The sequence below is a fragment of the Felis catus genome, chromosome C1, assembly GCF_018350175.1.
Source record: "Felis catus isolate Fca126 chromosome C1, F.catus_Fca126_mat1.0, whole genome shotgun sequence".
In the NCBI taxonomy this organism is placed as follows: domain Eukaryota; kingdom Metazoa; phylum Chordata; class Mammalia; order Carnivora; family Felidae; genus Felis; species Felis catus.
This window is the reverse complement of record NC_058375.1, coordinates 151,982,009-151,999,196: the sequence shown is the minus strand read 5'-3', so window position 1 is coordinate 151,999,196 and position 17,188 is coordinate 151,982,009. Positions and strand designations below refer to the sequence as shown.

The following is a 17,188-nucleotide window of genomic DNA, read 5'->3' as shown; positions in this document are numbered from 1 at the left end:
TGCATGTTAACTTACACCACTAACTTATACCAGTAGTAGTTTAAAAAAATAGAGAATGGAGTTGTATAACAACAAATGAACAGACACCAAGAAGTTCGAGTTGACTGGTATGCAGTATTGATGGCTTAAAAAGTGTAAACAGGGGCCCCTGGGTGGCTCAGTTGGTTAAGCATCCGACTCAAGAGTTCTTCTTTGGTCATGATCTCACAGTTCGTTAGTTTGAGCCTTATATTGGGCTCTGCTGGCAGTGTGGACCCTGTTTGGGGTTCTCTCTCTCTCTCTCTCTCTCTCTCTCTCTCTCTCTCTCTCCTTGTCTCTACCCTTCTCCAGCTCACACACACACTCTCTCTTTCAAATTCAATGAATAAACAAAAACAATAAACATTTTGTTCCTAAAAATGTTTTCTACTTTTCTTCTCCCTGGTTCTGTATCTTATACTCTCTTTTTTTCCTTTCTCTTTATCAATCTTTTTCCTTTTAATAGCCATTTTATTTATACCATTTGATTACTCAGTTGGAAAGCTATTCTTGTTGTAGAAACCATTTTTAGTCAATTTCTGTTCTGTAGCTCAGAACCACAAATTTTCAATGACTTCTCAAAGGATAATACGTGAGTAGAAAGGAAAGCATAGTAGACAATAAGAGGAAAGCCTTCTGTGCAACAAAGAGCAAGTCTTAATGACAATGTAATCTCAAAAACTCAAAACATTATGTAAAATACAAGGACAATGAAATAAAAAGTACAAGACAGCTCAAAGTGACATTAGACTTACTATTAATCAAAGAAAAACCATTTTCTTTTTTAATTAAACTAGTATATTTTGAAAAAACGGTAATGCTCCCTGATGTAGAGGACATAAAGTAGGGGAGCAGTGTATTTCTAGCAAAGAATGTGATGATATGCATTAAAGTCTTTAAAATATTCATTAATTTATCTTTCAAAAATTATATGTTAAGAAAATTATTTCAAGAGTGGCATAAATTTCTGTACAGTGCTGTTTATCACTGTTATATCAGTCAAGCCTGGTGATAAGTTAATGTTCAAAAATGAGAAAATGTTAAGTTAGATATCATACATATGAAATCTTATGCTACTATTAAAATGATGTTTACAAAAAATCAGTTATCATTGTTAAATACCATTGAAATGATGTTTACAAAAATTACTCTAAAGCTATACGTAAATAGATATGTGCACATTCACAAATGAGGAAACTCGAAGAGACACCAAAATATTTGTAGCATTCATCTCAGGCTGGTAGAATTATACATAATTTTTTCAATATATTTTCCTATTCCAACTTTTCTATGATAAACAGGTTGGTATGAGGGCAATATTCTATTGGGTTTGTGTTTAAAGGAATCTTCTTACAACTTGACTTCTCACTACAGACAAGTGTGGAGCATCCACTTGCCAATTCCATCTTGGGAACAGCCTTGCTTGTGGTACATGAGGCACTAAATCTTAGGGCTCCAAGATAAAAGACACTTGAGGTTTCCCACCTTACCTGCAGGGTAAGTGTTATAGAACAGCGGCAAATACCACCACTTAGATAAGCCTTTTCCCAAGATGAAATTCTTTGAGTAGGTAGCCGTTTAGTATAAACTTCAGCTTTTTTTCTAAGGAGGGAAAAAACCCTGTTCTTCCCTACTATGTTTTTAACGAAAGGCATTTCACTGCAAATCAATTTTGTCATTAAAAACTGAATGGTTAGTAATAAAGTTTTAAACATCTATAAAATGCTGATAATCAGAATTGATGGATCCTAAGTATTGTCTTGTGATAATACTGATTCTGATAAAGTTTAATTCTAGCTACAATATGAAGAATGATCTCAAATGTATAAAAAGATTCATTTCTACCCTTTCTGTTTCTGGTTTTGATTTAGGAGGTTTTTATTTATGTTTGTTTCTCTGTGTGCTTTCTGTTTCATTTTATTTCTGAGTCATAAGTTAACACAATTCACACCCCCCCTTTTTTCACTGTCGTTTGACAAAACCTTTAGTTCATGTTGGTAGGACACAACTCCTAAAAGTGTTACTGCTCCTTGTAAAGATATACTGGAATTATTTAGAATGATATTTTTTTTGTAACTGCAATATTCAAGGAGCTTTTAGTTTCATATTGACTGAACTATATAAGTTTTTTGACCATTGAAAACTGTCAGATTAAACTTGCTCTTGTGAGTTACTAGATTAGGGGACCCAGAGAAAACAGAAGCTAGTGTCCACTAAGAATTCATTTGGAAATCTTCCCTTGGTATGAGAATTATTTGTTTTACAAGGTTATAAATTCCTGGAAGCCTAGTAACTCGTTTCTTGTCTTTGTATCTAAAATACCTATTTAATACACGTATATTGAATAAATTAATGAAAGTTCAAGGAGACGTCTATAAATTTTTGTCAAAATTTGTGAGTATTATAGATTCAGAAATTACCAGTTTAGGATATGGGAAATATTGATTTGACATGCATATTTTTTATTTTTAGCAAGACATGTTGTCTCCTTTCAAGGACTCTCTTTTTTTTGATACTGGAGGACAGACAATCTCTATCCTTCGACTGTTACAAATTTATCATTTAATTTAAGAAAGTATAGCCATTTTTATTTGCTCTAGGAAGAATTCTGATACGGTAGAAGAATTCACCAAGTACCCTTGTGTATAAATGTAGGTAAAAGTCACTATAATGATTGAGGAACTGATCCAGTTAAGGTAAAACGATGACAATTGGCTACCAGGAAAAAAATAGATGCAAAGCTTCAAGGAGGTGATGAAGCTAGCGGTGTGGGGATCCATTTTCCCTGTGTATGGGAAGAATGGAAACTGGTGGTTTTCTTGTCTGAGCTGTATATGTGTCTTTCTCCTCCACTGTATAAGCGGCTCAAAGACAAGGACAGTATCTTTCACTTTGACACACACACAATGAATATTTAATGCATTGACTTTGTTAAATTAGGAGAAAGAAAGGGGAGGCAAAACGCTGGAGATGTAAACGATAAGGTCGTATTTAGTTTAATTATAGTCCTAATTGGCCTCCACTATTGATTCTATGTGATTGAAATAGGGCTTTGAGGATATTAGGTTTGAAACAGATTGATGTGTCTCCAGCTATATCTGAGCTGGCTGCTCTGGTACTCACTTGACTTTAATAACATTTGTGGCCGATGGAAAGTGAGGAAAAGGAAGATAGATTTAATAAATACTTGAAAAGGAGAAACTATACTATACTGCATGAATTAGAACAAAGAAAGGATAAAGGTTAAAAAAGATTTCATTTTTGTGAAGCCAAGAGGTAATACAATTGATGTTACTGGAGAAGTTGTAAAGAGTATAATGAGGCCATAAAATGAATGCAATGGAAGGACAAAGTATGGTGAAAAAGAATAGCTTGGGTTCAAGTTCAGACTTTCCTGTGTTTACTGGCATTGAACTTTGCAATTCTCAGTTTTCTCATCTCCAAAATGGAGGAAATATTGGGGCACCCAGGTGACTCAGTCAGTTAAGTGTCCGACTTTGGCTCAGGTCATGATCTCATGGTTCCTGAGTTCGGGCCCCATGGTGGGCTCTTTGCTGACAGCTCAGAGCCTGGAGCTTGCTTTGGATTTTGTGTCTCCCATTTAATTTTTTTTTTTTAAGTAAAAATAAAATGGAGTATATATTTGTATTTTACCTATAGAGTTATTTGTTATGATGACTGAATGTGATAAAATGTGTTTTCTTTTTGGGGGATTGTTTGGATTCAAGAACCTGAAATCCATTTACTAACTCAAATAAAATAGGGATATATTTTAAAGATTAAAGGGAAATTAATGACTAATCAAAAGAAGTATAGCCTCACTCATAAGAATTTGAAAGTCACTGTGACTCTATTCTCTTAATTTCCCCTTTCTTTCCCTGGGATCTCATGGTCTATTATCACCTCATTTCTCTGAATTCCTGTGCCATTCTTTATGATGTCTTTGGCCAAAAGTAACAGAAAACCTGTTTACGAGGGGCTTATACAACAAGGGATTCATTGTTTTATGTAACACAAAGTTTTTGTAGGTAGAACAGATCCAGAGTTGACAATTCAGCAGCTCAACCATGTCATTGTGGACACAGGTTCTTCCCCGTATACTTCTGTACCTCCACTTGTAGGCTTATCGTCTTCAACTGGCCACTTAACAGGGTCCTCAGATAGATACCTTAGTCTCGAGCATCAGCTGTCCTCAAAACCTGTTCTTCCTTGCACATTTGTTTTTAAGAGCCAAAACTACTCATTGGGTATATTCCAGCAATAGTTTTCTTTGTAAACTACATAGAATTATACAAATAATTTTAAAACTATCCATAAAATACTCAAATGAAACATTCTGAACATACAGACAAAAGATTAAAAAGAAGCTAAACCACTTCTAGACTTCCTTTATTGATAGATCAGAAGTTATACATAGTTATCTGAAAAATGTTTAAATTTGTAGAAATTATAATCATTTAAAATAGCTTCCACATTAAACCTCATTTTAATAGTTGCTAGAGTGAACACTAAATTGAATAAATAATATGTCTAGAAATCTCTCAAGACAATCAGAAATACACAAACATGAAAAATGGCATAAAGCCAAACATGAGTACGAAAGGACCACGTAGGTCTCCCTTAATATGGGGGGAGGAATTGAGGAAAACTTCATACAGCAATGGCATTTGACCTCACCTTTGGAAAATCCAGGTCTGGAGTTTGGAAGAAAATTTGACTAAGTTAAGAGATTTGAATGTCATCACCATATTGTAATATACAAGACTTGAGAAGAGAGTAAAAGTGAAAATTTGTGAGATGAAAAATAATAAAAACTGGATACTTTCTCATAATAATATTTATTATTAGAGCAGTATCATAGGATATTTATAGTTTCAAACCATGTGATTTTGTCTTATCTTAATTGATTCTCTCAGAAACATACCTCAAAGGTGTTAGTACCATTGTTTCGTAGTTTTTGAGACTGTTACTTAAAGAGGTTAAGCCATTTTCCCCAAATGAAGGTGTCAGAAAGCAGAGAAATTGGAATTCTTGTGCTTGCTTTTGGACTCAAATCTCATCTTTAGTAATTTATAATGAATTGAAATTTATAGTCTTTGGATTCTAAAATACCATTATTAAATAAGTCAAATAAATATACATACAAGATCCAATAGCAATATTCAAGAATTCTATATTTAATTAAATAAACATTTTTACTGTTCTCTAGATTTCTTCCCATTTTGAATCAGTCTGTTCACTCGGATTTTATGCTGTGTAGAGATAAAATGACTAGATTGTAATGACAATTCTCAAGCAAATATGTAATCAAATTGCAACAACTGGGGCTTAAGATGTACCACCTCTGAATACCTGAGATTGGCAAATGAAACCAACCAAATATTTCATGGACTTTACTAAAAATTCAAAGATTAAAAGCCTTTGTTAAGCAAATGATGAATAAATTTTAATTCAAAAACAGGAGCATCATTTTGCTTTCATATTGCACTTTTCCAAAATCCCAAAGGATCAGAAACACGATAGTACACCTATGTACAATATTAATTTGTTTATAAGGACATCTGTTCCTCCTGTTTTGCTTATTTGCATCTTAAGTTTGTGTGTTTACAAAATTTGACTACTCAACTAGCAGATGCAATTTTTAATATCCTGCATCAATATTTTTAACCCATTGGGTTTCTACTTTATTCCATACACACACACACACACACACACACACACACACACACACATATGCATATAAATACACACATGTACACATGCACATACACATCTTTACATATGTTGGTAGGGTATCTTCCTTAAAATAAAACCGTATTTGTTCATATTACTTAGATAGATACCTCATTTGTTCCATATTTATCTCTACCTTTCCTTTGGAGATGGCCCTTCTTTACCAAGATCTATAGAAGGCCTTAATAGGCTAGTAGTAATAGCAGTATGTGGACAGCAGGACTGTTAATTCAATGAATATTGTTTGCGAGAATTCATTAAATTTGTTTTTAAGCAGCATTTCACTTTTGTAAATGGTTGCACCCAGAAAAAGCTCTAATTAGAGGAATTAATTAGGACTTGGAAAGGTGAACAGAAATTTGTGGGTATTTCCACAGAAGAAAAATACCTCCCAGGGAGCTTGCACACCAGGTAAAAAGAGAATGGAGAGTTTTGAGTTTTAAAGGCACAAGAGAGTGGATGTCTTGTTCAGATTAGCATAAGACATTTTGCAGGTCCTAGCACACCTAGTTCTTTCTTTGGTGGAATTCATCTTTTAAAATATCTGGTTGCCAACATTCGAAACCCCCATTTAACCCAAATATAAAGTTAAGCCCAGTTAAATAAGAATAATCTCACTATGTTAACCATTCCGTGGTCAGAGTGGCGCTTCTTCCCCTGTCAGTTACCTTTATAATATCCCTGCCACCAGAAACCCAAAGGAAGCAGCTGTTCTGAATATGTATAAACAAAAGAAGCTGTTACTATAGCAACCATAGAATTCCGGGGAAGCTCTCTCTTTAACCAATCCCTCCTCTTCACCCCTCCTGGTTTTCCTTTTTTGCACCAGTGCAGACTGCCCTTGGGCAGAAATGGTGATTGATGATTGGACCACGTGTGGGCGGGGCGTGAGGGGCAGGCAGAGGGAATGGTTTAGCTTGCTTTTTACACTTTGCAAGAAGAGCTGGAGGTCTTGCTCCTGGCCAATGAAGCTTCTGAAGAGGCTGCAGAAATTGACACTTCCAAGTACTTGTTTGCTCTTTCTTCTTTAAAGAATACTACTGGCCTTTCCCATTCTCTACTTGAGAAAGTAATAATGTCTCTTTCATCTCTTCAGTTTTCCCCCCACCACATATCCATACCCATAAGCCAAACCTGGCATGGATGAATGGAATCTGATTGGAACCTGATTGCACAGTTGCTATGAAATTGATAGATAAGAGAATTTTGATTTCAGAAGTAGATGGGGGGCACTAGTTGCTCAAGATTGTTGTGTTTCTCCATAGGGTAGAAAATACAGGCATAGTTTATAAAAATCGAACCCAGCTTCAGAAAACCTGTCCCAAATAATTAAGATTCTAATCATTTTATTTCAGTTTTAATGGCCTGCAAAGTTTTGTTTTGATTAATCTATCAACATTCATATTCATATACTTTTATATCTCTTGGTAGTCAACCTTCAATTTGTGAATTGCCTGTTCTTTCAAATTAGTTCTGTTAATATTCCTCTTCCAGTACTTTGAATTCAGTCCTATTTAGGTTTCTTTCTCTTCCTCCTTCTTACCCTCTGAGGAGTAAGTTTGTTGTTGAATGTTGGCATTAGTAGCAGACTAGTCTACTTTCTGCTCGCCTGTATTATCTTTCCTCCTTTCATATCCTTTTCCTAGTCACATCGACCAAAATAAAATCCCTGTAAATATTCATGTTAGCATTATGACATTTTAATATTTTTTGAACTTCCTTTTATGGCTCTATTTGATGTTTATATGGTTATATATGTCTAACAATTTAAAAATATAGCAGCTTTAAAAAATTATGTTAGCTAACCAAAATATGTTGGCTAGGCTCGCCTTGCCTATTTAACATAAATTTATTTTGGCTGGAGTAAACTTATACATGATGCTTCATAACATACTAAAATATCATGAATTTTAGAAAATAAATTTAAATTTGAAACTGTATCTGCTTAGAGATTTTTTACATTTACTTTGGGTAAATGCCTTTAGTTTTGGAAAAATGATTTATAAATAGATTTTTTTTCTAGGTATCTAATATCCAAGTCAATGGCTTATCCCCGTCAATTCTGTTCTAGCCATTGTTCTTGTGGTAATTTGTAGAGTGGTGATTATTTATGCCTGCATGTAATTTAAGTGGATCAGTCTGTTTCATGCATTTTTGAAAGCATTTAGGTATCATTTTCAATTTTAATCAGTTTCTAATGATACCTTAGAATTATCTTGCTGGCTTGTACTAGTTTTTATCAACTTTATCAATATTTAGATAGTTGCAGAAGAAAATACAATATGTTGTCTAGTTATAAGATGCTATTAAGGACAATATGTGAAGAAAGATATTCCCTTATAAAGGATTTCATTATTAGTACTTATGTAAAATATTGCTACCTTGTGCCTTGAATTTTTATAGTCATACCAGTCATAAAATGAAAGCATCACTGGTTATTGTAGATGTTGATATTTTTCTTTTATAATATGCAATTTTCCAAGACAGCATACTGCCTGTAGATTTCCCAGTTCCTGCCTTACACTTCTCTGGCTTGAGATTCACATGAAACCTTAAGGAAATTTTTAGTCATAGTAATACATTATTGAAAAATATTTACCCACTTCTGATGTGGAAAATATAAACAAAGGAAAAGGCAAGTGTTTAGAAAGAAAAATACTAGAAAGAAGTTTACAAACACCGTCTACTGGTATAAAATCTTTCCTTCAGGTAGAGAACTACCCCCCTCCTTCCATTCACACCTAAACCCTAAAGCACCTTCATTATGCTCTCCTTGATCCATTATGTACTTGCTGCATTGTTTAAAGATGCGTCCAATTAAGAACAAAAACAATAAATTTTATCCACAGAGGCTACTCTAGTAGTCATCACACAGTAGGTACTAGATAAATATGTAATGAATGAAGGAACCAATATGCACAAGCAGTATAAAACACTCCTGCTGCAAATGCTTTCTTTCAAGTTAATTTTCCACCAGGTGATCAACCTAACTCTGACAAAACTTGAAGCACTCTCTATGTCCCCTGGCCATTCTTCTCTATTAACCAATCCCTAGTCCCTCCTTTCTTTCCCCTGTCCAGTTCACTCAGACATTTACTATTTGCTAAGGCATCAGGCTCTGACCACTTTATACTCTACCAATTTGGGAATTTTTTTCTGATCATTTTAAGTATCAGCATAGTGATAGAAATGAGAAAGAAACATACTGTGTAACTTGCAGTGAATAATGTGCAGTTTTAAATAATGATAATCAATAATGTTGAAGGGATGCTGAGCAGATGCTATTTGCAATGAACAATTGTATCTACTTGGCTTATCATAAATGGGATGCAAAATGGCACAGTGGTAATTGATGTAAGAGTGAATATAGATGCAAGACTTTGCCTTAAAGATGCTGACCAGTTCAGTGATTGGAAATGACTCAGAAATAGTATTTTTAGTGTTTATTGAGTTACTCAGAATAGTGCTCAGTGAACTATGGTTGCTGTCTTAAAAGAGTGTACATTCCTTTATGATAGCCAATTTGTATAATTCAGACAAAGTTATAGCAGTTAAAAGAAATGCATCATTTGCAGGGGATTTTGTGACATCTTTCCTGAACTACACTTTGAAGGGTGGAAAATATATTGGACAGAGGAAGAATTATAGTAACAGTGATGGATCTTATCATCTCTAGTCTATCTATCATATAATAAAATGCTTTCAAGATGTCATCCTGAATCTGTTATTTTAGTGGCTGAATCTTCTTTTAGTCACATTGAATGAACTGCTGAAATAATAGTTTCTTAATTGTATAGAATATATTGACTGCTTATTCTGAATAAAACACAGGTTGAGAATCATGTCTCATGTCTTATGGGGTGCCTGGAAGTCTCAGTCAGTTAAATGTCTGACTCTTGATTTTGGCTCAGTCTTGATCTTGAAGTTTGTGAGTTCGAGCCCCTCATCGGGATCTGTGCTGATGGCATGGAGCCTGCTCGGGATTCTCTCTCCCTCTCTGTCTCTCCCCCACCCCCAACCCCCCACACACTCACACCTGCTCTGTCTCTCTCTCAAAATAAATAAATAAATTTAAAAAACATATTTCCCATGTTTAACTATATCTTTACAGTTTTTCTACAGATATTCACATTAATTATATAATTTCATGTCTCATGGATTTTCTAAAGTAGAAAGGCCAGGAGTTAAGATACTTATTATATAAACAATGAGTTTGGGGCACAGAGATAGTATGACTAAAATCCAATTCTCGTGGCTCCAGCCAACTTTCTTTAGAATTTCTTAAAGGAGTCCAAACTTTAATAATGTATCAAAAAACACTTGACACGTTAGAATGAGTTCTAAATGAGTGATGTGCACAATACTGCTAGGATTGAGAAGAGGCCTCCAATCTGTACCATGGTCTTTGTTGATTCTTCCTCTGCTGAGTAGACCAGAACAAATCTAAAAACTACTCCTTTTCTTCTCACTGCTCTCACACTTCCTACTCTTACCCCTGTCCTAGGCATTTCCCCTTCTAACATGAGCTTCATTAGCTTAAGTTATTTGCTGCCCAGATTTAAAACAAGGACTCATTCATGTATATGTTATTTCATGATCCATTTAAAAGGAATTGTAGGGGCGTCTGGTGGCTTAGCTGGTTAAGTGTTTGACCTCAGCTCAGGTCATGAAAAATAAATAGTAATAAAAGGAGATATATAGTATATAGGGAAAAAAGGGAAAAAAAAACTGAGGGAAAAATCAAAATCTTGGCCATTGACAGTAAAATGTATAGATGAGTGAAGCCAGGCTGAGAGACAGAGGGACGGGGGGCGGAGGGGCAGGAGATCTAAAGAATAGAAAGGATGGGGAAAGAATGGAGACGTGTTGCCCCTTGGGAGAGAAAGAGCAGCCCTGGATCTTGGTTTCCCAAATCCTCTGTCCATCTCTGAGGGACTCACCTTTACTGTTTACTTTCCTTGGAGTATCAGCAACCAATTCAAACTAGGTTGGGGCAGGCGTGGGGGGGAGGCAGCTGAGACTTACTGGAAGAATGAGAGTTTCTGTCAGAATTAAAGGAATAATTAAACAAACAATAGAAAGGGCAGAGGCTGGACCACTCATGTACCCATAACTGAGAAGCAACTGGAGCCACAGACTCAAATATACCAGATACTCTTGACTAACTCCTGTGTGAGGTACATCACATTCTCACACCATTGTCAGTGGCAGGAGGGGAAGGTACTGTTAAAACTTAACAGACTGGGGTGCCTGGGTGGCTCAGTCGGTTAAGCGATGGAACCTTGACCTCCGCTTAGATCATGATCTCACAGTTCACGAGTTCGAGCCCTGCATCAGGCTCCTCACTGACAGCATGGAGCCTGCTTGGGATTCTGTCTCTCCCTCTCTCTCTGCCCGTCTCCTGCTCTCTCTGGCCCACTCCCTCAAAATAAATAAATTTAAAAAATATCTTACCAGATTAAGATCAGACTGCCTGACTTCAAATACCATACCATCCCTCACACGCACTAAGGCTTGGTTAACAACTCCAAGTTATAGTTTGCTCACTTATGTAATGTGGTGACTAAAGATAGGATTGTAAAACATTTAAAGTGCTTAGTACTTGCAGTGTCTGAACTCAACAAATATCAGCTGTTGTTATAGTTGTTGTAACAGATATTTTGCCTTTGGGGACTCACTTCTCATAGTGCTGTTGCCTGATAGAAACAGTCTCTGTTCTGTACGTTCTAGTTTGAAAACAGCTTGAGATTGTTCCTAATTATCCTAAGTATGGTCATGTGTTTAGACTATAAGAATATGGGGACTTTGGAACTACAACTTTGAAGTCAGAAGGGGAGGGACATTTCCACAGAAAAAGAAGGGAAGAATGCCAAGCAGATAAAGAAATAGATGTTCGCCACATGTAAATATCTGCAGCGTCTATCTTATGCTTACAAAAAGTCTCTCTTCATTTAAGCTTGCTTGAGTGGGTCTCTAACTGAATCCCTGATGTAGATATCAATGTAAACATAGGTACAAAAGTAGTTGAAGTAGGGCCCCTGGGTGACTCAGTTGGTTAAGCATCTGACTCTTGGTTTCAGCTCAGGTCATGATCTCACACTTTGTGAGTTCAAGCCCCACATCAGGCTCTGTGCTGACAGTGCACTCTCCTTGGAATTCTCTCTCTCTCTCCCTCTCTCTCTCTCTCTCTCTCTCTCTCTCTCTCTCACCCTCCCTTGCTCTCTCTCTGAAAATAAATAAATAAAACATTAAAAAAGGTAGTTGAAGAAAATACAGACACAGATAGATTAGATAGATATTATGTGGCCAAAGATCATTGTTTGGTCAGTTTTATAGAATAGGAAAAACAAGCTTAAGTTTGCTGTAATGTAGCGAAGTGATTCTTACGTAGGAAACTTTTACAAAACACTCATAAACTTAGAAATCACGGCCAAGCAACTAGAATGATATCTAAATTATAATTACCTGCTGCTCTACATATAAATAATGTTTTGTTTGTAATTGGAAAATAATACTTTGTGCTGATTTAAGGAAGTTTTATTAGCATGCGTATCTAGAGACATTTTAAGTGAGTTGTTCAAAATGACTGTGTTTATGCATTCAATAGAGTATATATCTAAAAGGAAAATCCTTGTTCAGCAGATGAATGAAATAAATGCAGTGAAAAAAAATTGAAGCTGAACGTATTCGTACGCATCCCAGATACTTACCATTTCTGGTGCAATTAGGTTTGAAAGACAAGTGATTCACTACTTTTGATCACATTAAGAATACTAGTATATGACTCAAAAGATAGCATTTAGAGGACTAATGAAGGGATCTTAATAACTTAACCTAAAATCAAAATTTATAATATTTTTCCCTCTTAATCATGACTAAATGATTATGCCTTTCCATCCTAAGGATCACAGACCTTACGGGCTTGCAGAATTATTAAAAATCCATAAAAGAAATAAGCATTAGCTGAAGATTCAGTAAATGTCTTGCACACATGTAATTCTAATATAAAGAGAAGTTGTTGAGATTGATAAGAATTTAAATCAACTACTGAATAATGGTTCAGGGCACTAATTATATCTTTAATCAGTATATGTCAGAATTAAGTATTATGTGCAAACTTGGGACATGTTTAAAATTATGTAAAGTTGTTCTTATACTGAAAAAGATCAGAAGCCCCTACTTTAGATTCTCACTGAAATACATCATATTTCTCAACTATGTCAGGGAATTGTTATATAAAGTTTCTATCATCATAAGCTGTATTTACAGCGTTAAGAAATTATCTGCTGCATGCTACACAATTAGTTAACATCGTGAATGTATTACGACACTTTCCCCATAAGCTACGGGCATACCTCATTTTATCGTACTTTGCTTTATTGCACTTTGCAGATGTTGCATTTTTTACAAATTGAAGGTTTGTGGCAATCCCATAGAGCAGTCTATCAGTACCATTTCTCCAACAGCATTTGCTCATTTTGTCTTTGTCTCACATTTTGATAATTCTCACAATATTAATTTTTTTTATTACGATTATATTTGTTATGGTGACCTATGGTCAGGGAGCCTTGAGGTTACTATTATAATTGTTTTGACACCATGAAATGTACTCATATAGGATGGCAAACTTCATTGATGCATGTTGTGCTTATTCTGGCCGTTTCATTAACTGGCCATCCCCCCTCTCTCTCTCTTTCCTTGGGCTTCCCTATTTCCTGGGACAAAACAATACAGCAACTAGGCCAGTTAGTAACCCTGGCCTGTAGGGGTTCAAGAGAAAGGAAAAGTTGCACATTTCTCACTTGAAATCAAATTCTAGAAATGATTAAGCTGAGTGAGGAAGGCATGTTGAAAACCAGACCTCCTGAGTCTGTTTAAAGCATTAGCCAAGTTGTGAATGCAAAGTAAAAGGTCTTAAAGGAAATCAAAAGGGCTGCTCCAGCAAACAAATGAGAAGAAAGCAAAATAACCTTATTGCTGATCTGGAGGCAGTTTTAGCGTTCTGGATAGAGGATCAAACGAGCCACCACACTCTCTTAGGCCAAAGCCTAATTCAGAGTAAGGCTCTAACTCACTTTGATTCTATGAAAGCTAAGAGAGGAGAGGAAGGTGCAGAAGGAAGTTTGAAGCGAGCAGAGGTTGTTCCATGAGGTTTAAGGAAAGAAGCCATCGTAACAAAAGTGCAAGGTGAAGCAGTAAGCACTGATGTAGAAGCTGCAGCAAGTTATTCAGAAGATCTAGCTAAGAGAATGAAAGAAGGTGGCTACACTAGACAACAAATTTTCGGGCTGGAAGAAGATGCCATCTACTGGAAGAAGATCCCATCTAGGACGTTCACAGCTAGAGAGGAGAAGTCAAGACCTGACTTCAAAGCTTCAAAGAATAGGCTGATTCTCTTGTTAGGGGGTGATGAAGCACATGACTTTAAGTTGAAGCCAATGCTCATTTACCATTTTGAAAATCCTAGGGTGCTTAAGAATTATACCAAATGCGGGGCACCTGGGTGGCTCAGTCAGTTAAGCATCCGATTCTTGATTTCGGCTCAGATCATGATGTTGTAAGATTGAGCCCCATGACAGACTCCATGCTCAGCATGGAGCCCACTTAAGATTCTTTCTCTCCCTGTCTCTCTGTCCCTCCCCAATCTGCACTTGCTCTCATTCTCAAAAAAAGAAAAAAAAAGTTATACTAAATGAATTCTGCCTGTGCTCTAGATGGAACAATAAAGCCAGGATGATGGCACATCTGTTTATAACATGGTTTATTAAATATTTTAAGGCTACTGTTGAAAACTATTTCTCAGAAAAAAAAGTTTTCTTTCAAATTATTACTGTTTATTGCCATGCACCTGGTCATTCAAGAGCTCTGATGGAGATATATGAGATTAATGTTATTTTCATGCCTACTACACAATATTCATTATGCAGTGCAGAATTCAAGGGGGTAATTTTGACTTTCGAGTCTTATTATCTAAGAAATACATTTCATAAGGCTATAGCTGCCATAAATAGCAATTCCTCTGTTGGATCTTGGCAAAGTAAATTGAAAATGTCCTGAAACGGATTCACCATTCTAGATGCCGTTAAGACCATTCATGATTCATTGCAAGATGCCAACATATCAGCATTAACAGCATTTTGGAAGACGCTGATTCCAGCCCTCACAGATGACTTTGAAAGGCTGAAGACTTCAGTGGAGGAAGTAACTGTGGATGTGGTAAACATAGCGAGATAACTACAATTAGAAGTGGGGCCTGAAGATGGGACTGTATGGCTTCAAACTCATGATAAAACTTGAATGGATGAAGAATTGTTTCTTATTGATGAGCAAAGACAGTGGCTTCTTGAGATAGAATCGACCCCTGGTGAAGATTTTGTAAAGATGGTGGAAACCAAAACACATGATTTAAAATATTACAAAACTTAGTTGCTAAAGCAGTGGCGATGTTTGAGAAAATTGACTCCAATTTGAAAGTTCCACTATGGGTAAAACGGGTAAAAAAAAAAAAATCAAACACCATCACATGCCACCAGAGAAATTGTTTCTGAAAGGAAGAATCAACGTGGCAGTCATAATTGTTGTCTTATTTTAAGAAATCGGCCCAGTCACCCAACCTTCAGTAACTACCATGCTCATCAGTTAGCAGACATTAACGTCAATCCAACACCAGCAAAAAAGATTATGACTTGCTGGAAGCTCAGATGATGGTTAGCATTTTTTTTTAGCGATAAAGGATTTTTAAATTAAGCTGTGTACTTTAGTTTTTTAGGCATAATGCTATTATTGCACACTTAGACTTAGAGGGTAGTATAAATATAACTTTTATATATACAATAAGAAACCAAAAACAAAACAAAACTATGTGACTTGCTTTATTGCAATACTGTATTTGCTTTTTTTCAGTGTTCTGGAACCAAATATACAGTATCTCCAAGGTATGCCTGTACATTATTATCACATTATGCACAAAGTTATCACATACTCATTCTTCAGGGTTTTGTATCTTTTCAATGTATTAATAGGTGAGACTCTGAAGCCTAATTTCACAATATTTGTAGCAATGTTGAGAAGGAATTTGGGAAACAAATAGCCATTATTATCTAGAAAGTAATTACTGACACACTTGTAACAAGTTTAAATTGTTTGAGCGTCTCTGGTTTTAAGAATTCTAAAAGTTTACCTTTCTCTGTGTGTTTTTCTTCCCTCTTCTCTTCTTCCTCTGCCCTTCCTCCTTCCTTCTTTCTGTGTCTTACTCCTTTTTTCTTTTCTTCCTTTCCTTCTTTCTTCCTTATATTTGGTCCTTAATCCAATTAAACCTGGTTGCAACTTCATTCCAACCCATGTCAGTGATAAGTTCAAAAACAATCATTTTAATCTTTATTATTTTTAATTTGTAGAGGTCTAGGGCTTACATCGTCCAATAGATTGAGAAGACTTGATTGATTAATTCATTGTGGTCACCACTGAAGATGTACCTTGACTTACCTTAGAGATCTACTTAAAAGATGGCATTTCTCTTATCACATTCACTCTCTCAATGCTGTGCTGGACATTTCTCCCTAGATTGCAGTAACATCCATGCAACTGCTCCTCCTCAGGGATGTGCCACTTTCTATGACCTGTGTGTGAGACTAGGTTGTTGATCACCACCATTAATAGAAAAAGCAATCCAAGTCACTTATCTGGATAGGCAACTTCCCTTTGTATTCAGGAGTCTCAATGTCTCTATTCACTTTATTATGTAGATAAATACGATTTAATAATCTCTTCAGAGTTCTAAGTTTTCCCAAACAAATGACTGTTGCTCCTGGAGGTAAAAGAAGCAGAGACCCAATCATTATGTACCTATTTGGGAAAGGGTGGGAAAGTGTGTCTCCTTTCTTGAAAAGGCAAAAACTTTTCAGGTCATTCATCAAGAAACTTTTATTGGATCAATATATTACACTATATTTAAATATTTTTATGTCATCCTTTTCTTCCTTAAATAAATCACTGTTCTTCCTTTATATTTCTTTGATCTCAAAATGAGTTCATAATGGTATTCTTAAATTTCCTCCCATGCATAGTGTACCGTGACAGTTCAAAATTTAGTTAAAGAGCAACAGAGTTTTTATTGTTTGTTTGCTTTCAGTTATTGCAACTTCTGTAAATTGATTCACATTTTAAGTATACAGGATGAATCTATAAGAGGATTCAATAATAAAGCCTTTGGTATAGGGAATAATTCCTTCCAAATTTAATGCTTTATCAGAGCTGATGGCATGTATTTTCATGTCTATAGCATTAACACAACTACAGAAATCAAATTACTACCTAAAGCTAAAGAATTTCCTCAACATTTTAAGACTGATGGTTGTAAAAAAAGTATTTTTTTTCTGTTTGTTTAAACATAATATATTCTTCAATACCATTATAACCTTGCTGCTTACACTGGATA

General features: G+C 35.6%; 1 protein-coding gene and 1 long non-coding RNA gene across 13 annotated transcripts in view; one reads left to right on the top strand and one right to left on the bottom strand.

The window, feature by feature from the left end:
• LOC102901609 overlaps positions 1 to 6,560 on the bottom strand; it is a 70,101-nt gene extending 63,541 nt beyond the window's left edge. For 2 of the 7 annotated variants that reach the window (XR_002161495.2, XR_006583256.1), the window contains exon 1: positions 6,420 to 6,553. This is a non-coding gene — a long non-coding RNA (uncharacterized LOC102901609). Of the gene's footprint in view, positions 1 to 6,369 lie in introns of all 7 variants that reach the window. The other 5 variants (XR_002161499.2, XR_441028.4, XR_002161501.2 and 2 more) reach the window with 4 other exon arrangements.
• KCNH7 (potassium voltage-gated channel subfamily H member 7) overlaps positions 1 to 17,188 on the top strand; it is a 646,875-nt gene that overhangs the window by 225,783 nt on the left and 403,904 nt on the right. The window lies entirely within an intron of this gene.